Source organism: Hylobates moloch, unplaced genomic scaffold, assembly GCF_009828535.3.
Source record: "Hylobates moloch isolate HMO894 unplaced genomic scaffold, HMol_V3 SCAFFOLD_13, whole genome shotgun sequence".
NCBI classification, from domain to species: Eukaryota; Metazoa; Chordata; class Mammalia; order Primates; family Hylobatidae; genus Hylobates; species Hylobates moloch.
In genome coordinates, this window is record NW_026652288.1 from 7,358,489 (window position 1) to 7,379,815 (window position 21,327).

The window sequence follows — 21,327 nt, forward strand, 5'->3', positions numbered from 1 at the left end:
GAAAATGTGGTACATATACACCATGGAATATTATGCAGCCATAAAAAGGAATGAGATCATGTCCTTTGCAGGGACATGGATGGAGCATTTTCCCTTTTTTTAACAGCCTTTTTCTCTTTTTTCTCCCATACACAAGACTGTTAAAACAAGTGCCTCAAAGATAAGTTTTGCTTCCTATTACACCACAATGTTTCTCAAAATATTGTTTCTAGAACTCATCTGAGCTTCTATACCTGTGGTTTCCAAACTTCAGTATGCCGCAGAATCATAGGGGGGCTTATTAACACAGATTTTGAGTCTCATTCCACCAAAGTTGTAGATTCAGTAGTTGGGGATGCACACAAGAATTTGCATCTTCAACAAGCTCTCAGGTGATGCTGGTGCCACTGACCTGGAATAACACACTGAAAACCATGTCGCATAGAAATGTGCATGTTCTTTGCTTTAGGTGTTTTGCTTGTATACCAGCAGCTATGCTTTCATGAAGGTTATTTACTTCCATTACATCTGTATGGTATAAATACCACATAACAGTATTTTTCTCAGCATCTCTTCCCAACTACCTGTTCAGTGACATCACCTTGATAGGTTGAAATCAGCCGAAGCACGATGTTTACAGCATGGAAATCAGCAAATGCTACAAAGTCAGGGTTCCCCTACTACCTCCCACAAGAGACAGTTGTTAAACATTTACTAACACACTGTTGATTACACAAAACCATCATTGCTGCATAACTCTTTAATATGCATGTCCGGGGTTCAAATGGGTGCTGGCTTTCTGGCTTAGACACCCTAAATTATCCTTACTTCACCTAGAAAGGAGGCTGTTGTCTGGCTAGGATATGTTTCTGAGCTTGGTAAAGCACACTTTCTTGAAAAAAAGGAAGGGAAATAAACACCGAAGCCCCTCCAGTTTGGGGTGCTGGGGAGTTCTCTTTCTGCACAGTGTGGACAGGGGCACGGTAGGAACAGCCATATTTGTTACTGTGGTCTACACATCTTCTTCACCATATCATAGAAATGTAAGTGAACTATCAGGGATGTCCATGCAAGCCTTCACAGTGCTCATCTCAAAGCCAGTTCTTCCCAGGTAAACCTGTCTCTGCTTTCATTTTCTTGGCTCTCTCTACCTCTTTGCATTTTAATAATTGCTGAGCACAAAAGCATTGCTCTAATACCAATACTAATGTTTCTGGCTCACTGGCCGAATAAGATGATGAAAGGCTTTTTAAGGTCCAGGAGAAAGATCCTACCTGGGTGTGGACATCAGACAGCTCAGACCAAATCCCAGTTCACTCACTGTCTACACCATGGCATTGGCCAAGCGATGGATCTTCAGTTTCCTCCTGTGTAAGATGAGGATAATAGGACCTAACTCAAGACCTGTGGCAACTGGGATAGATCATTTAAAAATAAGCTAGTAGAGAAGCTGGCTACCTTAAAATAAGCTTCTTACTATTGCCAAAATATATACTAGAGTATCTTCTTTTGAGAAACTCAGGAGAATAATTTTCTGAAGAATGAAATTAGGATAGCCCCTAGCTGCTTCTGAAACCTGAATGCTAAATCCCATTGTAGTATTTAAGTTGCCCAGCTTTATTCCTGTGTAGTATTAACTTTCCATGTATAAAGTTATAGGAAAGAGCTCCTTGCTGGGGGTCTGGCTAATACCTGTTTGTGTCTGAGCCCTGACACCTGTGAGCATCAATAATCACCTTGTTCACTAGCATTATTAAAGGAGAAATGTGCCTATGAGAAATCCAGAAGGTCTGCTCTATTTATTTGGGAAGACAGAGAATGCCTTCTCGCATCTTGACATTTTAATGACAGGATAATACAGTATTATCCAACTCAACTTGTCCTGACTCTTTCTGCTTAGGTTCAGCAGGAAGAGCCCACTGAACACCAGGAATACAGCTGCATTAGGCTGCTCTGCATGCTCTGTCCAAATCAGGTTTGGAGACACCCAAAGCATTTTTCCTTAGAGATCGCATTCCTGTTTTGAATCTGAGCCCTCATATTCTAGAGCTGGCACAGACAGTAGAAATCGCTCAGCCCAACCAGATCATTTTAAGGAGGAAGGAACAAAGCAGAGGGCAGGGATAATCCCTCCCCTCCCATCACAGCTAGGGAGCAGCCGAGCCAGCATTTCACTCCAGGCATCAAAACAATAGTAAACTTCAAAATTTTGTCAGCCTTGTTCAAATTTCTAGAAATTAGTACTGGGATTTTTACATCAAACAAAGTAAACTCTTAGACTGAGAAAAGCTAAGACTAATGTCAAGAACCATAAAGGTCTTACAAATTGTATATCCTGGTAAACTTTTCGAGAATATAGATAGTAATGATTATAATAATATTAACTGATAAGCCTATGCACTTTACATATCATATGTACTGTACAAATATATTTGTTATACTGCTCTGGGCTCATTCTATACAATAATACACCTTAATTTTCACAATAATACATAAGCTATGTATGATTATTTCTATTTTACAGAGAAAAAGATACTAGTAGAAGTCTACAGAATTGAAACATCAGGCTGGTTAGTGGGAGAGCCAGGATTTGAACTTGGCATTTGTTGGAAGCCAGAGCCCATTCCTTTCTTCTGAACTGTCAAGGACAAACCTTTCCATGACTCCCCTCGGAACTCCATCTCAGAGTGAGATCTGTGCCCAGGCAATGCCAATCTTTCGTTTCGATTGTCATCCTGCCTCCTTGCCTTTCAGGCAGCAGACAGCATCCTATTACTCATAGAGCCTGACTTTGAAATGAGTTCAAATATCCCAAACATTTCTGAGGCATGCAAGGTCTTTCTGTTTAAAAGATTGTATGCTTAATCACTTCCATGAGGCTGGGACATCTTGCAGAGGACACGCCAGCTGAAGTCAGAACACAGATAAAACCTCAGAAACCAGAACAAGGGTCTCTAGGGACCAGGGTGTGGAGTGAGAGATTGGACTGCAAAGGGGAATTGGAAAATTTCAGAACATCTTGATACAAATACTCTGCATTTTTATTGTATTATTCGTCACAGGACTATTTACATGTGTCAAAACTAATCAAATTGTACACTTAAAAATTAATGAATTTTATTGCATGTAGATTATGCTTCAATAAAGTTTATTAAAAACAGTCTTCAAAGTTATAATCCTTAGGCTATAATTCTTAACTGCCTTTGAAAATCCAAAAAGTATGCCTCTGTTACAGTCAATATTTCTGCAGAAAGTAGATGGCACACCCAAATGAGAGAATTTTAGTATAATTCAGTAAAGGGATTGTTTATAAAGAAGCAGGCAAGGTGTAGGGTGAGCACGAGAACAGTCTAATTTCCTGGGCTAGAAACATCCTAGAGCTGCCAAACCTTCCAGCCTGAGAGGAGAGAGGTGGGAGAAGTTGAGCCCCCAGAGAGGTCAGCAGTGTGGGAAGGCCACTAAGCAGGGGTGGGGGCCTCAGGACAGTCAAGAGATCCAGCCGGACCCTGAGCCCCTCAGAGAGAGGACAAAGGCATAGAAATATATATGTGCAAAGTTATTAGGTGTTACAAAAATTAAGTCACTAATTATTAGATTGCGATGAGTTAAAGACATGTATTGCATTCCTTTAAGGAGCCAGTACATACAGACATAAAATTTAATACATTACTAACAGCATACTGAAAATAATTTGTTTTACACAAAAGAAGACGTCAAAGGAGAAACAGAGAAACAAATAAGATGAATAAACAAATACATACACACCTGACCCTTCTCTAACTCTCCTTATGCGGGTGCTCCTCAATACCCAAGTTCAACCTGAAGCCAGAGGCCCCGGAGGCAGTCCCTAAGGGCGTGTCCTGGGCACGGGCTGGACTCAGAAGGAGGCAGAAGGGTCTGAAAGGCAAACAGAGGGTGGCCAGCATGGTCTCGCTGAGCACCTGCCGCTATTTGATTTCCAATGCTCTGGGGGCATCAGCTCTCCCCCAACCCCCTACCCACCTCTTTCTAGTCCTGCCTTTAGTGCAAAGGTGTGAGGGGCGCTCATTTCTCTGATACCGTCCATTCAGGATTTGATCAGGACAGATCAGTGGGTGTGGGATTTCCCTAAGTGGGCCCTCGGCCCCATGATCCCTTCAGAAGGTGACCACAAGAGCCAGGAACCTCCTCTGCAGGGAACAGCTCCTCATGGGCATGGATCACGAGTGTGAGGCCACTGCTGCTCACCAGCTTCCAAGATCAGAGCCGCTGCGGTGCCAGGATTTTTAGATACAAAGAGATAGAGAGATTGCTTTGGAAGTCAGTGTCATCCATGGTTCCATTCATTCTATGACACTTAAAACCTATCCATCAACAATCCTAGTGGCTCCACAAAACACATCCAGAAAATGGCTTCCTCTAATCTCCTCCATGGCTTCTAGTTTAAGTGAAATCCCCATAATTTCTTACCTCAATGATTGCAATCACCCCTTGATCAACCCTGAGCCTCTCTATCCCCCAACCTCCTTAATTCTATTCTCAACAGGACAACCTGTGGAATTCATTCAGAATGAAAATCCAATCACGACACTTCTGGACTCAAAAGCTTCCCTTAGCTTTTCATCTCACACAGACACAGAAGCTGAAATCCTCAGAATGGTTCATCAGGCATTTTTAAAAAATTTTTTCGTAGAGTCAGGGTCTCACTATGTTGCCCAGGCAGGTCTGAAATTCTTGGTCTCAAGCTATCCTTCCTGCCTTGGCCTCCCCAGTAGCTGGGATCACAGGTGGGAGCCACTGCACTGGCCACCAGAACTGATGCGTGATGGAGTGTAAGCCATACCCACACCATTACACTTCAGTTCTCTCTCTGGCCTCATCACTTACAGCTCCCTTCCCCACTCCTGCTGCTCCATCCACACTGCCCTCCTGGCTATTTCTGGAGCATCTCAGGAACGTTCCTGACTCAGGGCTTTTGCATTTGTTGTTTGCTCCAGCCTTACAGAAAGAGTAGCTCTCACCTACCTCTTTCAGGCCTTTTCTCCAGTAATGTAGGCAGAAGTGCTTTGTATATTTACTTGTGTCATTAATTAGAGCATGACCCTCCTCTCCAGTACAAATTTTAAAAAGCCACAGATGTCTTCTATACAAATTCATGAACTTCAGGGATCCCTAGAAGTGTATTCCCTTAGTTTCAAATGATTTCAGTAAAGCATAAAATCATAAAGACATGTTACATTCACAGAAACACACACATACACAGTTGCGTGTGTGTGTGTGTGTGTGAGGCTTCCTGAAACCTTGCCCAGAAGCAACTACTCTCATCTTCATAACAAAAGTGAAGGGGAAAAGCCTGACTCACTCTACAGAAGTGCTTTCCAGGCAACTATTCATAAATACCTGAATCAATAGCAACCTCAATGATTGGGTAATGTTTCTCAGTATAAGTCTTCTTGTTTCCAAAGAAACTTTCTTTTTCAGTAGCTCTCTGCAGCTGAGCAAATGCTAAAAGCCATTGGTGAAACCTATTACCTGACGCTAATAGGGTTTGAGAAAGAAGCAGGCAGTGTTACTAATATCCTCATTCTGGACTCTGAGATAAGAGCCCTTTCTATGCTGAGCTTTGTTGTGAGTGAAATTTCTCATCCGTGCTGCAGATAAGATGTCCCCGCTTGTTGAAAGCATTCCTGAGCTTCCATTTAACAGGTTATGAATGGAGCTGTCTGTGCTGCAAGCTCTGAGAAGCTGTTTATCACCTTCTTCCCCAGACGCTCAGTCACCTCTGCTTTTTTATCTTCCCTGAGTCCTGAAACCATAAGTGTGATTGCTTCTCCTTCACCTTCCATACACCCACCCTATAGGTGGGGGCATTCATCTGAAAGGTGTTCTACTTGGGGCCACCAAGATGAGGACCCCTTCCTGCAGTTACCCAGGAGGCTCTGGTGCTGGCCTCTGGATGATGCAGTGTTCTCTGCATGATGCTGAGGCCTGGACCTTGCTGTGAGATAAGAAACAGTGACCATGAACTAACGCATTAAATGAACACAGGATATCATGCCTTTAATTAAGCAATTTCCGCGGCATGCATTCCCACTGGCCACTCTCCACTCCAGGCTGACTTGGAGGATTAGTTTGATATTCATAAAAAGAGATGTTCCCAGTGAGCAATTCTATCAAAATGGGTTCTTGTCTTTTCTATTTGTCCCTACGCACCATCCTGCCCCACATCCAGTGGCTTCCTAGCTAGTCTGTTTCCATCTCACTTTCTTCAAAAGCACCCCCTACCCACAGGCAGGATCAGTCTCCTGGGGCATTTCCCATCATGGGGTGTTAGTGGAGACCACAGCACGGGCACACAAGGGCAGAGGCCACGGCTGCCAGACACCTAGACAATTACCTTCATCCTTCTCCATAGTAACTTTTAATGTGTTTGTCCTTTTATGACAGCCCTCTTGGTGTTATGCTGTATTGAGTTGCTGAGCCACCATTCCCACTGTTGGGCTGAGGTGTCAGAGGTTAGAGATCATTGAACAATTTGTATCCTCAGGCCCTTGCTCCTCAGGACCGTGTCTTATCTGTAATAGTTTCTCAGTAAGTATTTGTTGTAAGGGTAGATGTGTATCCAGTGGATTAAGTGAGCTAAACTCAATGAGGGGACAAATATAAAAAGCTTGATTTCTTTCTCCAGCCTGTGCCAGATCTCAATTATATATAATTATTTTAGATAATTAAGAGTCATCGTCAGCTATTTTAAAAGACTAGTACTGTCTAATTGGAACCTTCCAGTCCAGGGAGCTGTTCCTCTCCTGGAGCCTTGGAGGAAGGAGGAGTGCGGTCTCTTCCATCTTTCCTCCTCCTCCTCTCTCCCCGGCTTTACGCTGCCTCTGGATGCTCCAGGATCTGCACAGAAAGCTGGGAAAACACAGCAATGGAGGCAGAGTCCCGAACTGACTGCTGGCATTGGCCATTCTCTCTTGCCACCCGGATGGAGCATGGGAGCCACTCTGGGGGTTGAGGGTGGGATCCATGCCTTAGCTGGCCTCCCACGGCCCTGCTTCCTGGTGGAGACTCATGCCTCCTCACCATGGCAAGACACCGGCCACAGGCTGCCTACTGTGCCCACCATCCCTGCCCTGACACCTTGACGGCTCTCCTCGACTCACTAATGCGAATTCTCCAGGCATGAAACAGAAACCAGGCAGGTATCACTCTTGACATTGGGTGCACTTATTAAAAGGACATAACTCCTGTCTTTAAAGTGTTTTTACTTGGTTGGGGCATTAGGCACATGATCAGACCATTACAGTAGACTGTGATCCACATTGTGATGATTATAAATGTGGGTCTGGGGAGACGAAGGAGGTCACTAACCATAATGGAATTCCCATCGGACACACTGGCTGCCAAGATCTTGAAATGCACGCTTTACACAGCTTGGCAAATCACCACTTCTCCAAGCTCCCTGAACCCCTTCTCCCTAGCCCCACAGCCCCTTGTCTTTCTCCGCTACCTGCCTTGGAAATTCCAAACGGCACCTAAATCCACCAACTAATGGGTACATCCTGGTACTGCACAGGCCTCTGGGACCCAACATCAGGACAAACGCTGTGGTCTATTCTGATTATGTGGTTCCTGGGCCTCAGTGGCTGATAGATATTTTGAACATCACTCTTGAACCTAACCCTATTCTGAGGGGCTTGGGAGCCTGTGCATTTTCTACCACTGCCCCAGGCAAGAAGTATGGTGGGACTGTGTTCCATCCTGTTTCGTCTTCAAAACATCCTTCTGGAGAGTTGCACGTCCTCACAGAGACAGGGGCTTTGTGAAATACACCATCAAGCACAAATGAGAACACGTGGCTTCCTACACTTACAACAGGTAAAAGGCCACAGGATAAAGAGCCCTGGGGCCGTCCTAAGGGATGCTGTCCTCCTCTGCAGCCTCCCCTCCATTAGTTCCAGGCAGTCTTCTTTCCAGGTGTGGGCTCGTTTTCTCTAGATGTGTGATTTCATCTCTCAAATTCATAACTGGAAACATTTTTCCATTTCTAGTTTCTGGGAGATTTTTTATTAGCAGGGCTGGCACCAAAGGGCTTCTGCTTAGCTCCCAGCTAACCAAGAAACCCATCGGGAACGTGGTCTCCAAGACACCTGACAGTGAGCCCTGATTATCCTGACTGCACGAGGAGGCGGTGAGCAAAAGGACTGCCTTCCATCCCGTGGGTCCTTGAGATCAGGAGGCGGTGAGCAAAAGGACTGCCTTCCATCCCGTGCGTCCTTGAGATTAGGAGGCGGTGAGCAAAAGGACTGCCTTCCATCCCGTGGGTCCTTGAGATTAGGAGGCGGTGAGCAAAAGGACTGCCTTCCATCCCGTGGGTCCTTGAGATTAGGAGGCGGTGAGCAAAAGGACTGCCTTCCATCCCGTGGGTCCTTGAGATTATTCACTTTTTACATGGAGGCCCAGGAAGGTGAGAGGCTCACCCGAGTTTTCATAGGAAGAGAAAAAATGAATTCCAGTCCTCCTGGTTCTTTAGGATTTGGGAGAGGAAGATGGGCCCCAAATGATGCTACAATTTTCTTCTTATTTTAAACATAATGCAGACTAAACATGAAATTTGGAAAGCACAAAAGAATGAAAAAAAAAAACTTGTTAAGAGATAGATTAAGGAGATTATTAAGAGACATATAATGATATAGATATTAAATGGGCATGGCTTATTAAGATAGATTTAAAAGGATATTCAGGTCATTCAGTTTTTGAATTTTTTTCCGTGTTTCAGATTATAGATCCTCTGCTTGTATTCCTATTTGAATGTATTATGCTTTCTTTCTATTTGTTTTGCTTAGTTAGATCTGTCAGGGTTTATATGCTTTATTATTTTCCTTAAAGATACAACTCTTGATATTTACATATTTCACATTTCTTTTTTTCTAATTTGTTAATGCCTGCTTTTGTCTTAAATATATTCTTCAACTTTTTTTCATTAATTTAATATTGTTCTCTTACCAAACATCTGAGTTAAATGTTTTATTCATCATTAAGGCTTAATAATAAAAATACTTAGGGTTATAACTGTAACTTGGAGTAGAATATTTACGCTTCTACAATGTTTATGCATAATAGCCTCAAGGTTATTATTTTTTAAATAGTCTGTATTAATTTTTTTAAATCCTTCTTTGGTCCAGGAGTGATTCCAGAGGCAATTTTTATATTTTTAAAATCTCTAATGATTAAGACTTTTGTTTGCCCTTTTGTTATTAATATTTTCATTTACCCATTTTTGAATTATTAATTTCTATTCATCTTTTAGTTGGCTACGATATTGTTTAGTTTTCAACAATAATTTCTGAATGATCTTGTTTCTTAATATTTTTAATTTCTGTTATTGAATTTGTAATTCCTTCTATTAGTTTTTTATTATTGCCAATAGAAATAGAAATTACCACTAATTTAGCAGCATAAAAGAAGAAACACTCATCATGTCAGTTTCTGTGGGTCAGGGGCCCCAGAAGCGTGGCTCAGCCAGGTCCTCTACCCAGGTTCTCCCAAGGCTGCAGTCAAGGCGTCTCCATGGGGCTGGGGCTCATCTGAGGCTGGAGCGCCTCACCATTTCCCATGGCTGTTGCCAGGATTTGTTTCCTTACACCTGTAGAAGTCTTGGTGGTGTGCTTTTTATAAAGCCAGCAGGAGAAACTCTAGAAAGGGGCAAGACCTCCTTTTAAGGATCTTCACCTAATCAAGACAGGCCCACCCACAATACTCTCTATAAACTCAAAAACAACTGATTTGGAACTTTAATTATATGTGCAAAATTCCTTCCCCTCTGCTATCTAACACAATAGGATCCTGTGCGTGATATCTCACCATAGTCACAACCTACCCTCTCCAACTAACACATCTGGGGCAGGAGGTCAGGGGATTACAGAGGGGAACAGGAACTAGAGGCCATTCTAGAATTCTGCCTACTTCATTCCTTATTTTGCCCATTTCCACTGTAATATGTCTCTCGTTTCGTGTCAGCTTTGTCTCTTCCTTTGGCATTTTATACCAGTTTTATAGGTCCCATACATTTCCTTAAATGTTGATGAATATCCTTAGCCCACACTAAGAGAGTAAAGAACATGTCTGTTCTGGCCCTAGCAGGATTCCTCTCTCACACAATTCTCCCGATTCCCACCATAGTTCCTGCGTTGCTCTTACCCAGATATGCCTTATGGAAAAGGCTCCTCCATGTTTTAGACTTCATCTTACTAGTCCCAGCTAATCTTTGACTATTGATTGTGTACTACATAAAGATATTTCTAAATCCTGTTTCAAGCTTGCCAATTTAGTTGTACACAAATATGAGGCAATTTTCAGTAGATATGGCCAGACAGGTGAGTTTTCTCTGCAGCCATAACCTCTCTATCAAGTTTCATGGAAGTACATCAGCATATAGATTGGCTTTTATCATATGCAAACACAGAGCAGCATTGCTACCTGCATTCGGGGCTCAATGGAATTCCAGCTCTGTCTATTTGGTGCCCCATTAATACTCTGCATTAAAAGCTTATATGAGGCAAAAGCAGTAATATTCTAGCCACAAGAATGACCTGACTATAAAGATGAACCAAGTGACCAAGAGCTTTTTTTAAAAATTTTATTATTATTATACTTTAAGTTTTAGGGTACATGTGCACAATGTGCAGGTTTGTTACATACGTATACATGTGCCATGTTGGTGTGCTGCACCCATTAACTCGTCATTTAGCATTAGGCTAATACCTGAACATAGACACTTAGCAAGTAAGCTGAGTTGCTATTCCTAATGATGAAGCCCAGAGGGCTCCCCAGCTACTTAACTGTGTTCATATAAGGAGGAGGAATGTCTCCAAAACATCTTAGATAATTCATGTATCTCGAATACAACAAATTTCACTGATAAAAACAATTTTTGACCTCTTTTTCAAGTAATGGCAGATTTGGTAATTCAAAGTTACCCATTTACTGTAAAGAAAGTAGAAAAGCTGGAAATATATATGTTTTTTAAGTGTCTTCGTGGCATTAGAAATTTGTAAGAAAGTAAAAAATGTCCCGGGTCCAGATTATGGAGAAAACAGATATGCAAAGGGCTAAAAGCTCAACTTCTCGAGCCACTTCTCCTTTAGGAGTTTGGTCGATATGGAAAAAGTTGGCTCTGAGGGCAAGAAATTGAACAGTCTGTTTGACCAATTCATGTAAGACCATTGGGTCCATAATTAACATGTAGATTACTTGCATTAGAACTCAATGAGCTTTTCACAAGAGTAAGGATGCATCGCACAGAGATACTCTTTATAGGAAGAGAATATCATCCTAGTCTCAAAAAATTTATACAAACAATATTTCAATTTAAAAAAAGCAAGTGAAGAAACAAGACAACATGTACAAGAACTAAAGAGAATACAGGCCAATTATAAAACCACAGAGCTTCCAAGTATTAATCAGACACATATTTTAAAATAATTATGATTACTATGTTACAAAATGCTAAAACAAACAAACAAACACATACACACAAAAAAGGACTGAGAGTTTTGGTAGAGACATTGAAATACTATAAAGATGACATAGCAGATTTATTAAAAAGAAACAAATAGAAAGTTTAAAAATCAAAAATATTATAAGCAAAATTACAAACTCAATGTATGTGATTAACAGCTGATTAGACATACTGAACAGAGAATTAGTCAACACAGAAAAGATAATAAGCAACAAATTAGACAAAATGAAATTAAAATAAATTCATGAAGTAGGAATCCCAGAAGACAAGAGAGAGCAAGTGACAAACTCAATATTTGAGGAGATAATGGATGAAAAAATTTCAAAAGTGAAAAAAGACGTGAAGCAGGAAATTCAAGAATCCATAAGAACCTCAAGCAGAATAAATAAAAAGAATGCACCTTGAAGGCTTTCACAGCAAAACTGCTAAAAAATCAAAGCCAAAGAGGAATTCTTAAAAACAGATTTAAAAAGAGAGATTACTTTCTAATTACTTAAAAAATGGACTGACAGTTGACTTTTCAGTTAAAAAAAGGAAACCAGAAGTGATTAGAGTGATATCTTCAAGGTACTGCAAGAAAGAGCTACAAGGCCGGGCGCAGTGGCTCACGCCTGTAATCCCAGCGTTTCGGGAGGCTGCGGCGGGCAGATCACGAGGTCAGGAGATCGAGACCATCCTGGCTAACGCGGTGAAACCCTGCCTCTACTAAAAATACAGAACATTAGCCAGGCGTGGTGGCGGGCGCCTGTAGTCCCAGCTACTCGGGAGGCTGAGGCAGGAGAATGGCGTGAACCTGGGAGGCGGAACTTGCAGTGAGCTGAGATCGCGCCACTGCACTCCAGCCTGGGTGACAGAGCGAGACTCCGTCTCAAAAAAAAAAATAAAAAAAAAAACTACAAACATGAAACTTTATATTATGTAAGAATTATCCTTCTAGAATGAAGAGATTTTCATTTAAACTGCATCTGAGAGAATTTGTCACTAGCAAACCTGAAAAAAGTAAGTGCTAAAGGTGTCTTAGGGGAAAGAAAATCCTAAGTGCAGAGGTAATGATTCAGATAGGCATGAAGAAGCACAGACATTATAAATATATAGATAAATGTGTCTACACAAAAAAAGTGATTAAAAAAAGTAAAAGAAACTCTTCTGGAGAAAAGGCAAAGTGAGAGGTTACCTCAACTTCTCTTAGGAACCACCATAGCCTTAGTTCTGAAACAAGGACATAGCAAGAAAGAAAAAATTGTAGGTCAATTGCACTGTTGAATACCCATGTAAAAATCCTAAATAAATAATATGAAACAAATCCAGGAATGTATAAAATGATACTATATTACTACTAAGTTACTTGTATTCAACATGCAAGATTTAATATATTAAATCAATTATAATTGATGGCATTAAGATAATCTAGGAGGAAAATCATGATCATCTCAAGAGATGTAAGGAAATGGATAAAATTCAACACTCGGAAGAAAGGAAGGAAGGAAGAAAGAAAAGAAAAGAAAAGAAGGTCAGGAGATCGAGACCATCCTGGCTAACACGGTGAAACCCCGTCTCTACTAAAAAATACAAAAAAAAAAAAAAAAAATTTAGCCGGGCGAGGTGGCGGGCGCCTGTAGTCTCAGCTACGCGGGAGGCTGAGGCAGGAGAATGGCGTGAACCCCGGGGGACGGAGCCTTCAGTGAGCCAAGATCGTGCCACTGCACTCCAGCCTGGGTGAAAGAGCGAGACTCCTTCTCAAAAAAAAAAAAAAAAAAAAAAAAAAGAAAAGAAAAGAAGGAGAAAGAAAGAAAGAAGAAAGAAAAGGAAGGAAGGGGAAAAAATATCTGAGCAACCCAGGAGAAATCCTGATAAAGGGTTATGGGAAAACACTAATAGTGAATACTGGCCTTATTAGTTATTGATTGTAAGCCTTCTTTTCTGATCTGAGGGAAGTTCTATTAAACTTTTTACTGTAGGTTTCAGTCTATGTCAAAAGGAGAGGCAAGAAATTAAAGTTATATTATTTGGAAAAAAATTAAAACACCATTTTTCAGAGATAATTTGATTGCCTGCCTACATAGGAAATTCAAAAGAATCTACAGATAGAATATTGTAAATAAACTTAGTGAACTATTAGGTATAAAGTGGAAACATAAAATCAATTTTACTTTTGTGTATCAGCAATCAGGAGTTAAAAATAAAATTTTTAGAGAAAAGTTATAATTTATAATAGAATAAAAATTAAATACATAGGAAAAATAAGAAATATATACATATACAATATCTGCACACTAAAACATAAATAAAAAGATATGGTAAAGAAATTCTAATGGGAAGATATACCATATTTACAGATTGGAAGACTCAAAATTTTAATTAAATATGATGGTTCTTCCTAAACTATCTCAAAATTCAATGCAATTCCAACCAAAATCCAAACAATATTCTTTTGTGGAACTTGAAAAGTTGATTCTAAAATATATATGGCAATGCAGTGGAACAAGAATAAGGCATTCTTGAAGAAAGAACCACACAGAAAACCTTACTCTAATGGCTATCAAAATTTATTAAACACTTACAGTAAAGAAGAGAGGGTGACATGGGCATATGGATAGATAAGACACCAGCGGGACAGAAAAATCCACCAAAAAGAACGTCTACTTATGTGGACACTGATTTATGTTAGAGGTGAAATTATAGAGAAGAGGGCAAAAAAAAGGTCTTTTCAATAAACAAAGTTGAGACCAGTTATAAAAATAGATGAAACTTGATTCTATCTCATACCATATTAAAATAGAGAATGAAAGGTAAAACCAAAACAGTCTTCTAGAAGATAATACAGTCTGTAGGATAGTATCTTCATGTCCTTGGGGTAGAGAAGGCTTCCTTAACTAGAATACAAAAGGCACTAATCTAAAAGATAAGGATGATAAATTAGCCTACATTAAAATTAAAATTTTATGTTAACCAAAAGAAACCATAAAAAGAATTTTTAAAGATATTTGCTTCATATAAGCAATCATCAAAAGTTCATACCCATTATATGGAGATAATTCTTACATATTGGTAAGAAAAGACCATGTGATGGAAAGGTGGCTGTGGGACTAGTGAGTGTGGCTGCTCCCACCTGCTCCGGTTAGCACAGATACTGCACAGGTAGGTGCCCATTGATGGCGACTGAAAATCTTCCACTGTTCTTGTTACAAGTTTCCTGTGCTTGGGAACCCTCTTGTTTAGGCCCCTGTTGTTGACCTGTCCTCTAAGCAGCCTGTGACCCACTGGGAGTCCCGCTTACTCCTAGCAGCTTTCTGCACAGCTGTCTTGTGAGACTCTGGGAGGATGACTTCCCACCAGCTGACTGGACTTCACTCTCAGCCATGGCTCAGCCTGCCCCTTCAACCACCCACTGGCACCACAAGAAGCTGAGGCTTGCAGCCCCGCAGGCTGTGCTCAGGGGTCCGGGGCCCACCTGAATGGTCCCAAATGCATCTCCCTCCCATATTTATTAGATAGTGTCTGCCTCTCAGAAGAGGTCAGGCTCCCAAATGGAAAGATGGACCAAAGGGTCTCATCTCTGCCTTTCTCACCTTCCTCTCTCACCTCCATCCCTGCTAGTTATTCTATGATAAGTTTTAACAGCCTTGAGTCCTGATAAGCAAAATGCAAGCATTGAGAGTTCCTAGCTAAACCCCTTTTCCTCTTGAAATAACTATTGCCTTGCTACAGAATTCTAAAAGTCTAGTATGAAATTCAAGCTGATCAAAGATTCCTGGTTCTAGGTGGCCTTGTTTATCTGGGGAAGAAAGTCAAGTCTTTCAGCTTAGCTCTCCCAATGAAATGGCTGCAGATGTGTGAAGGTTGGGGGTGGGGGAACTAAATATAGAAAAAGGGAAAATTATGGAGTGGTATTTCAAATGACCATGCTCTCTGGGAATGTATTCCACAATATACCCTTAGACTGCTTTACTTCAAAGCTGAAGAATGACAGAGTTTGCCTACATTTTTCTGACTCTTGTCATCTGGAAAGTTCATGGAAAAAATGCAGCACCAGCTAGAGGTTAGCAGAACTGACTCAACTCTGGGTTGATACTTGTGTGGATGAGCTTGCACGACTTGCTTAATCTCTCTGTATTTCAGTTACTCCATCTCTAAAGTGGTGACAATGGGATCCACTTCAGAGGCCTTTTCTGAGGACTGATGATGTAATGCAGGGACAGAAGCTTGCATGCCTCCCGCCAGCAGACCCCAGCCAGTCCCTGTGTGCCTGTCTTGCGTCTTGACCCAACTCTATAATGCATTAGCAAGTAATGTAAATTCCTTAAAGATTTCAAAGACAGAGTTTTGAAATGAAGCTTAATATCACATGCAGCAAAACTTTTCCATGTCTCCACCATACCATTCTCCACCCAGCAGCAAGCAGCTCATCCTTAAAGCACACCCTCACTCCATTCCTGTGCCCCACTCTTCTTCCACTTCAGTGCTCACAGGATACCCCCATGGATGGTCAGAAAAATGATCCAAAACATGGAAATAAGTCTCAGAGTTGGAGACTGTGGACTCTCCATGTCATATGATGGCAGAGGCCACCTAAACATGACCTAGAAGGATGTACTGAGTTTCACTGTTTCCTTTCAATTAGACGCCTTGACTTCTGTTTTCTAAAGTTGCATGTTAACTTGCAAAAGTTTGCCTGTTAAATATATAAATAATTCTTACGTGAAAGAACATATACTATAACTTTTTAGGCTGCTGGCTGTGTTGGACATTAGCCAGCTCTGTACTCCAGCTGTGTCTATGTTCATTTTGAGCTTCTTAATGCTCTTTGAATTAAGTGTAGCATCTCACTGTTCACCCATTCACTCATGGGTCAAAGAGAATCTTTGACATGTGCTTATTCTATATTTACTTGAGAACAGTGACTTTAACTGTTTAAAGATTATACGTTGATATCCTTAAATAACATCAAAAACCCTTTAGGAAATTACCTTTACCACCTCCATTCTTACAGTCTATTTCCTCAACAACTATTCTTTTGGCAAGTAGCCATCACTCATGCTCATTCCAGATCTCTTTTGGAAGGCCTTCATGGATCCGTAGCTAAGGGAGGAACGTCATCTCCTATGTCCTTATCATTATCATTATCCTTTTCGTTTTTTTTTTTGAGACGGATCTCACTCTGTCACCCAGGCGGACATGGCCACTCCGCCACTGCAACCCCTCCGGTTCATCCACTCCTCGGCCTCCTAACTGGACTACAGGCCCTTGTTTTCAGTAGAGACGGGGTTTCACCGTGTTAGCCAGGATGGTCTCGATCTCCTGACCTCGTGGTCCACCTGCCTCGGCCTCCCAAAGTGCTGGGATTACAGACGTGAGCCACCGCGCCCGGTCTATCCTTTTCTTTTCTCGGTCATGTTTGCATATCATCCTGTAACATGAAAGGTCTTACCGTGCTAAATTCCCCTTTACCTGTATTTATTCGCTACCTACGGCCGTTTCCTTTCTAAAAGGAGATGGTTGCATTTCCACATTTGGGAAATGGGTTGTATTTCCACTTTTCTGGCCTCCACTCTTGCTTTTTGACACTACACATTGCCAGGTGGCATTGGTAGCTCAGAGGTCCCTCATTTCATGTTTGGAGAAGATAAGCTGCATGCTTGCTTGGTAGTGGGCTTCTTGAGGTAACCCAAGTCCTTGACTTCCAACTGGCTCTGGTCCCTCTCTATGTGAAAGGGCCAAACTACATCAATGGTCACAGCACAAAAACCTAAATTATTAGCATAGTTAATTATCCGTGGGAATTGTTGGTACCCTAGAGTGTGTGTATGTATGTGTATGTGTGCATATTTCAACTTTATAACCTGGGCCAGGGTAGAGGGTAAAATGAGTTTTGTGTGTGTGGTTCAGTCTATTTCTTCAAACATTCTGAATGATAATTAGCTTTGATTTTTCCGTCTATTCATAATGATAGCAGAGGGCAACGCACAACAGAAAGGGGGTTGCAAGCTTTCCACTTAGCAATTAATTCTATTATTAAATGCTAAGAAAAAAATAAGTGCCTGCCAGCTGTAGCTTTATTATGTTTTCCCAGAAATAACAATGAGAAGGCTGTGAAAGTATATTATTTATTTCTCCCTTTCTCCTCCACCCTTGTAGGAGAAAGAAAAAAGCCACGGGTGGTCGTTTCTTCCCTGTGAAAATAAATTTTTTCATTCTGCCATGAGATAGTGGCTTAGACAATGTCTAGAGAAGGGGGTAGGTGCCCAGTGGAATGCTTATTTGTCTTGTTTTTATTCATTTATTTTTAAAATGGAGCCTCTACTCTGAGCCAGAACGGGGATTAGGAAATGTGGATGCTTGGAGCCTCCTCTCTGTAGAGGCAGGTGCACACCTGAATTCAAGTAAAATGTGGTCAATGCCAGATTAGTAAAATAAACAGCACCCAGGGCACAGAGGAGAGGGTGTCTCATTGGTAATAATATCTGAATTTTAGTGGAAATGTCAATCGTCAGTCAGAAAACAGCTATTGATTCTCTTCTGCTGACACTACACGTGTAAGGAGTAGGTTCTCAATAAACATGAAATAAAGGAACCTCAATCTGACCTAGATCTATCTTTTCTTCAGCACGTGATGAAACAGAGTGAGGCTACACCACACATCTCAATTCAGCCCTTAACTTGACTCCACAGGGAAGGGGGCAGTGGTTTTTGCCAGCTGAGAGGCGCACATTAATGTTTGCAAAAGGAAAGCAAGTTCAAACCAGAGTGCTTACTAATTTAGGCATAACGCAAGGGGGTTTGGATTAACACTGTTTTATTCTCCTGGGACATAAATAGGAAACCGTAACATATTGGGACTAGTGTTGGACTTGGGTTAACTGAAATCTGATATCCTGCATATACTAGCTTTGTAACCTCAAGTACATTATACATCCCCTCCAAGCCTCAGTTTTATTATCTATAAAATGGGTGAAATGATGTTTCTTTTATAGGGATATTATGAGAATGAAATTACATGTGGGAGAATTCTGGCATATTGTAAGTCACCAACAACTATTTTTATTATTTTAATTCTTGTATTGTTATTGTGGTTTAAACGGGTTTTTTTGAGAGAAACTGGACTTTTTCCATTTCTATTTCCTGCTATTTGTGGGTGCTGCCAAAAATCATGCTCAGTGACACAAACTCAGGCCTCCTTCATTAAATTCCCTAATTGAGAGTGTTTCTTCCTCTGGTTGGTTCAATTCAATGCCAGTCATGGGAGTTTGTAAATGAGTCAAGAATATCTCATTTTCTCTGTTTCCAGTTCAACCTGTGGGGTACAAACCTCCGTATTCTGCATGATGAATGTCACTGTATGTGTTTAAGTGAAAGGTTACTCTACTATTTGTGCTTGGAGCCAGTAACATTGGACTCAATTTGTCCCGATGATCATTCTCCTAGGCACAGCATTTCATATGTTGTTTTAAATTAAATTTGCATGTTTTTGTTGGGGAGTAGAGGTGCACCCTTCATTTTGCTACAGTCCCACTACTCCCTGTGCCTCTGATCTGATTTGATTCCTATAAGATATCACCTTCCAGGGTCTGTAGGCCATTGGAAATTATGACCACTGCTCTGAACTATGCCCACATCTAGTCACACCTACCTGTAACACAAGAGCCTAACATACGAGTTTGGGAGAGGGTTGATTTAATACCAAGACAATCATCTACAAATGTATCTCCCTGCTTCAAGTCTCTATTTCTTTAGTGCCTTCTCCTCATGGAAAGTGACTGAACTTTCAGAAATGAATGTGTTGATTCTATTACTCCTCTACTATAAGCTTTCGAAAGTTCTCTGTAACCCACAGTTTCTACTTCCCTGCCCACCCTCAGGCACTGCTAATCTATGCTTCAGATATTTTAAATGAGTTTCCTTTTTCAAGCACGCTCTGGATGTTCACAACTACACGCCTTTGTGAATAGTCTTCCCTGTGCTTGGAAGACCCTCTCAGAATTTTTCAATTAGCAAGCCTCCCTCAAGATGCAATCATAAGCCTTGCAAAGTGTTTTCTGATTGACAGCCCAAGTATCCAATAGCTCCTTCTGGGTTCTCACAAGAGTTTTGGTTTCCTTATGATGATTATTTTTACCCTCCATCTTCTCTACAGCACATATTCCTTCAGAGAGGATATCTCTGTAGTGTCTCGTAGCACAGGGCCAGGCACCCACGGAGCCTGTAGCAGACAGGGCTCATTGTGGCCCATTGCCTGCAACTCCACATTTTCCCTTCCCTCCCTCCTAACAGAGCTCAGTTTTGTCAGAGCAGAACTGAGCTTCAGCTACAAACATGCCCAGCTCGAGTCCTGGCTAGGAAAGACAGACAGAAACCCTTTGCCAAATAAAAAAGCAAAGTCTTCCTAGGAGAAGGCTCTTTTCCCTTTAGTCCGGAATGTGGTGCCCTTCCCGGAAAAGCAACACTGCACTGCCTGCAGAGGACAAAAGCCACAGTCAGGGACCGTGGTGCAGGAGGGCGAGGATCACGGTCCCTGGTGACACCTGAGCAACTGCACTCAGCTTGGCCTTTTACCTCCAGACTTTTTATTTTATATTAAAAACATACCATTAAAGGCTTAAACCAGTTTTCGTTGAGTTTTCAGTTACTTGCAGTCACGTACTTTCCCCACTGATAAAAGGGTCAGCTCCTTTTTTTGAAGAAACGATATTGATCACTCATTCAATAGACATGTGTTAATTCTTGGGACAGTGAACAGGACCAAGTTCCTACCCTCATGGAGTTTATGCTCTAGAGAGGAGATAGTGAACTATCCTGTTTGTCAATGTATAACACAGTAAATCAAATGATGCAGTGGCTCATGCCTGTAATTCCAGCACTTTGGGAGGCTAAGTCAGGCAGATTATAAGGTCAGGAGTTCGAGACCAGCCTGGCCAACAATGGTGAAACCCCCTCTCTACTAAAAATACAAAAAGATTAGCCAGGCGTGGTGGTGCACGCCTGTAATCCTGGCTACTCAAAAGGCTGAGGCAGGAGAATCGCTTGAACCCAAGAGGCAGAGGTTGTGGTGAGCCGAGACCATGCCCCAGCACTGCAGCCTGGGCGACAGAGGGAGACTCTGTCAAAAAAAAAAAAGAAAGGAAAAAGAAAAAAATCAAATGTCAAATAATTGTTAATAAATGTCGCATAAAGAAAAGAAAAATAAGCAGGATAGGAAAGGGAGAGTGATGGGAAAAGAAGGATGGCAGGAGGAATTCTAGACAGGGTCACTGGAAGGCAGAGAGTGAGCTCTGTAGCTACCTTTGGAAGCATCAGTGCAAATGGCTCCATGCAGGCCTTTGTTCCAGGAAGAGTAAGAAGGACAATCCGCTAGAGAACAAAGCCTGACATGGAGCCAGGGGGAGATGACATCAGAAAGAAGAATGCAGGCTGCTGGGCTATAGATTCCATGTGAGGTCACAATCTATATGTGATTAGAAGCTGGGGAGTGTATTGATGAGCTGTGGCCTAATTAGCTGATATATATTTTCCCATTGATTATCCTGCTATGTGGAAAATTGATGGTGGGGGGAAGCAAGATTGGGAGCAGAAGACGATGTTGAAAAGTGGCTTCCTTCAAACTGTATTTTGGAGGTAGAATCAGTAAGATCTACTAATAGGGAGTTTGAGAAAAATAGAGGCATCAGAAATGATGCCCAGATTTTGACCCGAGCTCTTCAGTGAATGTTGGTGACACTTTCTGTGATATGGAAGAAATCAAGAAATTAAAAGTTATTTTGGACATGCTGAATTTGAGGTATCAACTAGATACTCAAATGGAGACATCAGGAAATCAGAGACCAGGAAACAGTTTGGGGCTGAAGATGGAATTT

At 41.4% G+C, this 21,327-nt stretch overlaps 1 long non-coding RNA gene across 2 annotated transcripts in view; it reads right to left on the reverse strand.

Moving 5' to 3' along the window:
- LOC131380968 (uncharacterized) overlaps positions 1–20,820 on the reverse strand; it is a 39,058-nt gene extending 18,238 nt beyond the window's left edge. For both annotated transcript variants that reach the window (XR_009209326.1, XR_009209325.1), the window contains exon 1: positions 20,756–20,820. This is a non-coding gene — a long non-coding RNA (uncharacterized LOC131380968). The remainder of the gene's footprint in view (positions 1–20,755) is intronic.
- Between the last annotated feature and the right edge of the window lie 507 nt (positions 20,821–21,327).